Source organism: Arachis hypogaea, chromosome 20 (assembly GCF_003086295.3).
Source record: "Arachis hypogaea cultivar Tifrunner chromosome 20, arahy.Tifrunner.gnm2.J5K5, whole genome shotgun sequence".
Taxonomy (NCBI): Eukaryota; Viridiplantae; Streptophyta; class Magnoliopsida; order Fabales; family Fabaceae; genus Arachis; species Arachis hypogaea.
The window spans coordinates 83,757,997-83,766,518 of record NC_092055.1 but is presented as its reverse complement, the minus strand read 5'-3'; the positions used below and the strand labels follow the sequence as shown (position 1 = coordinate 83,766,518).

Sequence of the window (8,522 nt, the reverse complement as noted above, 5' to 3'; positions counted from 1 at the left end):
AAGCATTTGTTTAAGAAGGTGGAGTTATATCCAAACATCTAGGCATTCACTTTATTCAAAGCAATACACAGACACACATACTAGAGACTTCACATTAAAACTTAAATGACTCATAATGAAAGAAAGCTCATAAAGACAATTCACCAATTATCATTTGATTATTAAGGAACGAGACCACCTCTTATTTATTGCTTGGTTCTTCTTAATTCTTGGGATCCTGCTTCTTCTTGCTTCCTGCCTCTTTTTGACCACTTGTGCTTCCTTTGTCTTTTCTTATGAGCTTTTTCCAGAATCCAGCCTTTTTCATTGTTTCTTCCACTCCTTTTTCAAGGATCATTGCCTTGTTTATTTCTCCTTCTTTCCTCCCTTTGAAATACTCATCAAAAGCTGGGAATGCTGGGTCCATCTTGTGTAGGTGTTCCCCTATGTAGTTAAGCTTGATTTGCGAACTGATGTTGTAATCAGCTTGGACTGAGTATCTTGCATTCTGTAAAGTGGTGGCTTCCTTGATTGCCAAGACATTGGCATCTTGGTGTTGGCATATGTGGCTGAAGGATTCCTGTAAGTGTAAATTCTGTTCCCTTTGCAGATCGAAGAATCTTGATTCAAAGTTCCTTTGCATATCCATCATTTTTAGGTGAAAGTCCTCTTGTCTCTCCTGAGACCTCATGTATTGTTGAGACATTCCTTCCATGATTTCCTGCATTCTGCTCATATCCATGGGGTCTCTAGGAGTTCGTTGTCTTCTTTCTGGAATTGCTTGCTCTTCTTGCTCTTCTTCTCTGTCTTCTCCTTCCTGTCTTTCTTGTTCTGCTTCTTGCTCGGCTTCCACTTGTTGCCCTTCTTCATTTCTTCTTCTTGTATGTCTTGGAGGAGTTGGGCCAAGAGTCATTCTGTGCGCAGTTATGGCCAATCCAGGATATAGCCAATTAGGTCTTTCATCCTCAAGTGGTACTTGGGCATCGATGCATAGTCTAATGATAGTGCTAGGGAAGTGGAGCCAGGATTCAGGGTCACTTTTCTCACTAAACTCTTGTATCTGTTCAGCAATGAGTTTATGAACTTTGATCTCCCCTCCCACCATAATGCAATGTAGCAAGATGGCTCTTTTAGGGACTATTTCTGAAGAGTTTGCAGTGGGTAGGATGGATCTCCTAACTATTGCATACCACCCTTTAGCTTCAGGTGTTAGGTCTCCCCTTCTCAAGACTCTTGGAGCCCCTCTTGTTTTTCTCACCCATTCAGCTCTGATGGCACAAAGGTCTTCAGCAATAGTTGCATAGTCAGGTTCTCCTATCATCCTTTCTTCATAACTTGCTTGGCTGAAATGTATGTTTTTCAGGCCAAGGGTTTTCATGATTGCTTTGGGACTGAAGTCAACTTCCACCCCTCTCACATAGCTTTTGTATGTGGGTTTCTTGGTTGGATCCTCCCTTACTGCATTTGCATAAAACTCTTTCACCAAGTTGAGGTTGATTTTAGTGATTGGCTTAGTCAGGAGCTCCCACTTCCTCTTTTTGATCTTTTCCCAAACACCTGGGAACTCATCCTTTTCAAGGTCAAAGGGAACCTCAGCTAGTACCGTTTTAGGTCTCATCCATTCGGCTTGAATCTCATGGAAAACTGATCTGTATCTCCATGCATCGAATTCCCTGTTCTCCTCCATTGGCTGCTTGTCTTTTCTCCTTTTGTGGCTAGATGAAGCTGCCATTGGTTCTTTAGTTTTGGTAAGTGACAAGCTAAAGTTGACAAGGCGAAGCAAGAAGTGTTGTTGGAAGTGTGGGGAGGTTGTTTTCGGCAAGAGATAGTTTATGCTATGATGAAGGAAATGTGCATGAAGGAGATTCGGTGGTGTTGAACTTGTTCCCCAAGTAGTTTTTTATAGTGCCCGTAAGTGCAAAATGGACGGCTAGGGTGATTTGTGCAGGGTGGCTTGATGGTAAATATATGAATTAGGGAGAAGGACAAATTGCTTTTCATTTTCTTGGAAGTATTCTGGGTGCATTAGGTTGTACATGTAGCTATCTTTTCTTGCAGAACTTCCTTTTCCCATGTGTTAGTTTCAAAGACTTGTGAATTTTCTTTTTGACCAAGCATCGTACCTCCCTTTGTCTTTTTCCTCCATTTTTGTCTTTTCTTTCGTACCTGCACAAACAAACAAGTTTGCTATCATTTTTCGGTCCATGTGAATTATGAATAGTACTTGCACATGTAAATCAATGATTGTCTTTATGAGCTTATAGCCGTGACTTCTACATGTATGCACACTTATTATTTGGACACCAAACTTAGTGTTTGGTCAAGTCTCCTGATGACATGAAATCCATATTGGTTGTCCTTAATGAATGTGCATAATTCTAATAAATCATAGTCACTTTGGCTCTTTAATTCTAAACAAATTTACTACCCTAAGTAATTGAAACCAAAAACATGCGAATGGTCTACTTGTCATGAATTTCGAAATCCAGAGGAACTTCTTGCTTTTCATGAACCGTGTTCAAGGAGGAACACCAAACTTAATGTTTGGTTGTGCTCTTTTGCATGAAAAATTGAATACATTTTGAATAAAGTTTGGGGTGCCTTCAGGCACACCAAACTTAGAGACAAATTGTATTTTATATGCAATGTTTAGTGCACTCTTTCAGCAGTTGTCCTGAGGATTCAAGTTCATGCATAAGAAACCATGCTTTATTAGATGCAAAACAAAACAAAAAAAAAAAAAAGAGTAAGGATATTAAAAACATGGGTTGCCTCCCATGAAGCGCTTCTTTAACGTCACTAGCTTGACGGTTGTCCCTTGTTAGGGTGGATTGTAGTGCTTGACGTCTTCTCCTCTCACTATGCAAACGTCCCCACTTGATTCCTTCATGACCTCTAAATGTTCCATAGAAAGAACTTTCCTGATTGTGAACACTTGAGGGAGCTGGGAAGGGATGGTCTTGAGGCCAGGTGGGATTGGCAGATAATGTCTTGATATCACTTTATCTCCCGGAGAGAAACCTTCAGTGGGAATTTTCTTGTTTCTCCACCCTCTTGGCAATTTCTTTACAATTCTTCCCTTTCTCTTGAAGCTTTCTTCATTGACCCTTATGCCGGGAGGATCCTTCTGATCTGTTTCTATTGATTCTTGTGGCTTTAACTCTTGCAATTCTTGTTTGCCTTCCAAGGACTGTTTCATAGTTTCAGCTGCCGGATTGCTTTCCTCCAAACACAGATGGCTACTCTCATCCTTAGGCTTTTCATGTTCTGGTTCAGGCTCAGATGCAGGTTTGAAAACATTGAAAATGAGCTGTTCATCATGTATTCTCAAAATTAGCTCTCCTTGTTCTACATCTATGAGTGCTCTAGCAGTGGCTAGAAATGGCCTCCCCAGAATGATAGGGTGTAAGTAGCTTTCCTCCATGTCCACAATGACAAAGTCTGTGGGGAAGTAATAATCCCCCACTTTCACCAGCACATTTTCAACTACCCCTTCAGCTCGCTTCTGAGTTTTGTCAGCCAGTTGTATGATTACATCAGTGGATCTCACCTCATTCAGTTGTAGCCTCTTCATAAGAGTTAGAGGCATCACATTTATGCTAGCTCCTAAATCACAGAATCCTCTGTCAATTTTTGTTTCCCCTATGATGCAGGGGATATGAAAACTTCCTGGGTCCGTTTTCTTAGAGAGTGTGTCCTTCTTGATGAGAGCACTGCATTCTTTGTTCATTGTTACCGTTTGTCCTCCCTTCAAAACTCTTTTCTTGCTTAACAATTCCTTTAAGTACTTGATGTGTGTAGGCATTTGATGGAGAATCTCAAGAAAGGGAATATTGACATGGAGAGACTTAAATGTCTCTAAAAACCTTGAATAGGTTTTCCCTTTTTCACCTCCTCCTAACCTCTGAGGAAATGGTGCTTTTGGTTGGTATATTTCCAGCATGCCTTTTTGCAGTTCCTTGGCTCGCTCAGTTCCACTTTCCTGCTTAACTTCTTCCACACCTTCCTTCAAGATTTCTGGCTCCTGCTCTGAGGGCCTGATTCCTTCTTCTTCTGAAACTTCCTTCAGTATGGTGATGGCCTTGCATTCTTCCCATCTCACTCTCTTTTGTTCCCCTTTAGGATTCTTTTCTGTGTCACTAGGGAACACTGCAGTTGATTTGACGGCCTGTTGAGATAGCTCTCCCACTTGAGATTCCATCCTCTTGAGTTTTTCACCATGGTTCCTTAAGGTAGCTCTCACATCATCCCTGAAGCTTTTCAATTCGGTTATGTCTTGACTCATGGTTGCCATCATTCCTTCTATCCGGTTTAATTGATCTTGAAATTGTTGGTTCGGATTAAGTTGGGTAGGTTGATTATTTTGGCCATGATATGATGGTTGGGGGTAAGTGTTTTGTGTGGCTTGGTATGATCTTTGGTTGGAGTTTTGGTATGTGGAATTGTTATGTTGGTTGTGGTTGTAAGGTTTGTGGTTTTGTGGTTGGGTTTGTTGGTTCCCCCACCCAAAGTTTGGGTGATTTTTCCATCCTGGGTTGTAAGTGTTGGAGTGTGGATCATATGATTGCCTTTGTTGGTTTCCCACATAGTTGGCCTCTTCCCAATCACCTCCTTCAATGCTTACTTCCTCTTGATCTTGTGTGTGTATTGCAGCCACTTGCTTTGTTTCTAATTGCCTGGTAAGCTCTGCTAGTTGCTTGGCAAACACCTTGTTTTGGGCTAGAATTGTATCAACATGGTTCAGCTCCATGACTCCCTTAGTGTTGTGCCTTTCTGATGCATAGTAGTACTCATTCTCAGCCACTGTCTCAATCACTTCAATGGCCTCTTCCACAGTCTTTTTCCTGTTCAATGAACCTCCTGATGAATGGTCTACAGCTTTCCTTGATTCATAAGAGAGTCCATCATAGAAAATATGCAATTGCACCCAATCATGGAACATGTCTGGTGGGCATTTCCTTGTCAAATCCTTGAATCTCTCCCATGCCTCGTAGAGAGTTTCACCATCTTGTTGTCTAAAAGTTTGAACCTCAGATCGAAGCCTATTGACCTTTTGTGGGGGGTAAAAACGTGCCAGAAACTTGCTTTCCACCTCATCCCATGTTGTTAGACTCCCCCTTGGGAATGATTCCAGCCACTTAGCTGCTTTGTCCCTAAGTGAAAATGGGAACAAAAGCAGTTTATAGGCATCTTCCTGGACTCCATTGGACTTCACAGTGTCACAAATTCTCAGGAATTTTGTGAGATGTTGGTTGGGATCTTCATTAGCACTTCCACCAAATGAACAATGATTCTCCACCAGTGATATTAGCTGTGGTTTGAGCTCGAAATTGTTGGCCTGAATGGGTGGTTTCTGGATGCTACTACCACAATTCCCAGAGGTTGGGTTTATGTATGAACTAAGAACCCTCCTCTCAGGAATGGCATTGTTTCCATCAGCTCTCTCATGGTTGTGAACTTCTCTATCCATGTTGAGATCTAGAGCTTCCTCAAAATTGTCCTCAGATTCTCCTTCAGATTCCTCTTCTCCCACTACTCTCTTCCCTCTTGCTTCCCTTCTCAGTCTATGAAAGGGTCCTCTCTGGTTCGGTATATGGAGGAGTTGATGTCTCTCCTCTCCTACCTGTCATACAAGAACACAACACAGGCAACAAACAAGTGAAATACTCTTGGTTAATGGAAGAGTATGGTTAGAGCAATTGAGGAATTAATTCAAACAGTTAGTGAGTCAGTGAGTTAGTTGCTTGAATTTAAAGGCATAAAGAAAGAAAGCATGTGCAGAAATTAAAATTCAACAAGTAACTTGTACTGAATGAATCAAAACAAAAAAAAAATGCTCAATCTAGTTAACTTCCAATTTGAGAGTTGTCAATCGAAAACCAATCCCCGGCAACGGCGCCATAAACTTGATGCGCATAAACTTGTTATGCTACGATTTAGGAAATTGCACGATCGGCAAAATTCCTTCCGGCAAGTGCACCGGTTATCGTCAAGTAAAAACTCACAATAGAGTGAGGTCGAATCCCACAAGGATTGGTTGAGTGAGCAATTCAGATTAGAAGTGTGTTCTAGTTGAGCGGAATCAAGATTTAGATGAGAATTGCGGAATGTAAAATTGGCGGGAAAAGTAAATGACAAGAAATTGAAATGGCGGAATCTTAAATTGCATGAATTAAAGAGCAGAATGTAAATTGCTGAAATTAAAAGGGAATGGGGGTGATTGCAAGAATTGAGTTGCAGAATGTAAAGAGAAATTGGAAATCAGAAATGGGGAATTCATTGGGTGTTAGGAGATATTGAGATCTCCGAATCAAAACATGAGTATCTCTTCCTCAACCAATGCGTTCATTAAATTTTGCTTGGCAATCTTATATGATTGGATCCCAATCCCTTGGCTCACCAATTCTCTCTAAAAACAAACAAATTCCCAATCCCTTGGTTTAAATGTTCATAAGAAGAGATGATGCTCGATCACTGATTATACCACACAGTTTCATGAACCACAATTTGGTAGGATTACATGTCACAATATCCATCCAAACCCCAATCCAATTCACTGTGAGAAAGCTTCTCTAGCATGAATCCTCCATTCCTTTCCCAAGGTTCCGAAGGATTCCAATTATGGGTAGTTTCTTTCCCAAGACAACTACCCAATGGAATTAGAACGAGAAGCTTTCTAACAAAATTCAAGAGAAAAGATTGAAGAAGAAGATAAACTATTATTGATTCATTGAATTACAATAGAGCTCCCTAACCCAATGAAAGGGGTTTAGTGAGTCATAGCTCTGAATTCAATTACAAAACTAAAAGAAAATGATCCAAAGTTCTCAAAAGTTCCCTTCTAACTTAAATTCTATCCTATTTATACACTTTCTATATTGAGCTTCTGTTGTGTTTCTTGGGCTTTGAGGCCTCTCCCTGCTTTCCTTTTGCTTTGGGTTTATGATCCATAATCTTGATGAGGCTGCTGATCCAAATTCTGTAACATTCATTGAGCCAACTTAGTGATAATCAAATAATGACACATGACTCAACAAATTGAAATTTCAAACTCATCAATCCTTCAGGCCCAATCCCATAAACCATGATATTCAATTGGGTTTCATACCAGAATAAGTTTAAGTTAATGTTTGTGCTCAAATACTAACTTAAACCACAATATTTTTGGTCTAGAAACCTTTTCCAAGAGTGGCGTTTAAGTTGCAGTTTAAGCTTAAACTGCAGCTTAAACGCCAGACACTTCCAGTGAGGCCTTTTGTAGGAGCACGTTTAAGCTTCAGTTTAAGGTTAAACTGAAGCTTAAACGTGGAAATGGAAGAAGGCAGCCCTGGAGAGTCATGTAGTCGAACATGTTTAAGCTTCAGTTTAAGGTTAAACTGAAGCTTAAACGTGGATATAGGAAGGGCAGCCCTGGAGGTCGAACACGTTTAACCTCCAGTTTAAGGTTAAACTGGAGGTTAAACGTGGAAATGGAAGGAGGCATCCTGGAGGTCGAACACGTTTAACCTCCAGTTTAAGGTTAAACTGGAGGTTAAACGTGGAAGCTTGGAAGGTAGCCCTGGAGGTGTCGAACACGTTTAAGCTTCAGTTTGAGGTCAAACTGGAGCTTAAACGTGGAAATGGAGAGAGCAACCCTGGAGGAGAGTTCTTGGTCGAACACGTTTAAGCTCCAGTTTGAGGTCAAATTAGAGCTTAAACGTGGAAATGGCTCCCTGGTGCTTTTCCCATTCTGGCGTTTAACCTCCAGTTTAAGGTTAAACTGGAGGTTAAACGTGGAACTCCTTCCTGAGTGGCATTATCATTCTGGCGTTTAACCTCCAGTTTGAGGTCAAACTGGAGGTTAAACGTGGAATGCTTCCTTGGTGAGACTTTTCATTCTGGCGTTTAACCTCCAGTTTAAGGTTAAACTGGAGGTTAAACTTCAATTCCAGCATTTCTTAGCCTTCATGATTCTGGCGTTTAAGCTCCAGTTTAGGCTTAAACTGGAACTTAAACTCCACATGTGATATTCAAGCTTCCTTTATTGATTTTGTTGCTTCCTTGCTTAGCCTCTTCTTCCCTGAAATCATCCAAACAAATGCATCAAAGTCTTGCAAAATTTCATGAGAAATCTTCCATTCATAGCATTCAAGTAATATAACTAAAACTCATGGAATTTGCATCAAAATCATATTGTTTGGGTGGTTCATTGCTTTGTTATTCTTTTAACCATTCTTGGTTACTTTAAGCTCAAGAAAATGCATAAAACCACTAAAACTAACAGAAAAATACTAGTGAAACTAGCCTAAGATGCCTTGGCATCAGAAGTCCATTGACTACAGTCCCTCTAGCATAGAAATAATGCTAATGGTGAAGAGGACAAGCTCCACTCAGAGCTATGAAGAAAGAATGAAGCAGCAAGACCCTGGGTTTAATGAGATCCTGAATAAGATTTGTGTGATGCATGTGCGTTGGATCAATGACAAGGATGGGATACCAAACCAATTGGGGAGAAGAGATTTGAGCCCCCAAGCTAGAGGGTGGCTAGAATTTGTGAGGAGGTC

General features: G+C 40.7%; 1 non-coding gene across 1 annotated transcript; it reads left to right on the top strand.

The window, feature by feature from the left end:
• The first annotated feature begins 4,919 nt into the window (after positions 1-4,919).
• Positions 4,920-5,023, top strand: LOC112786949 (small nucleolar RNA R71). Its single transcript, XR_003194391.1, has one exon. It is a non-coding gene; the product is annotated as a small nucleolar RNA R71 (small nucleolar RNA).
• The last annotated feature ends 3,499 nt before the right edge of the window (positions 5,024-8,522 follow it).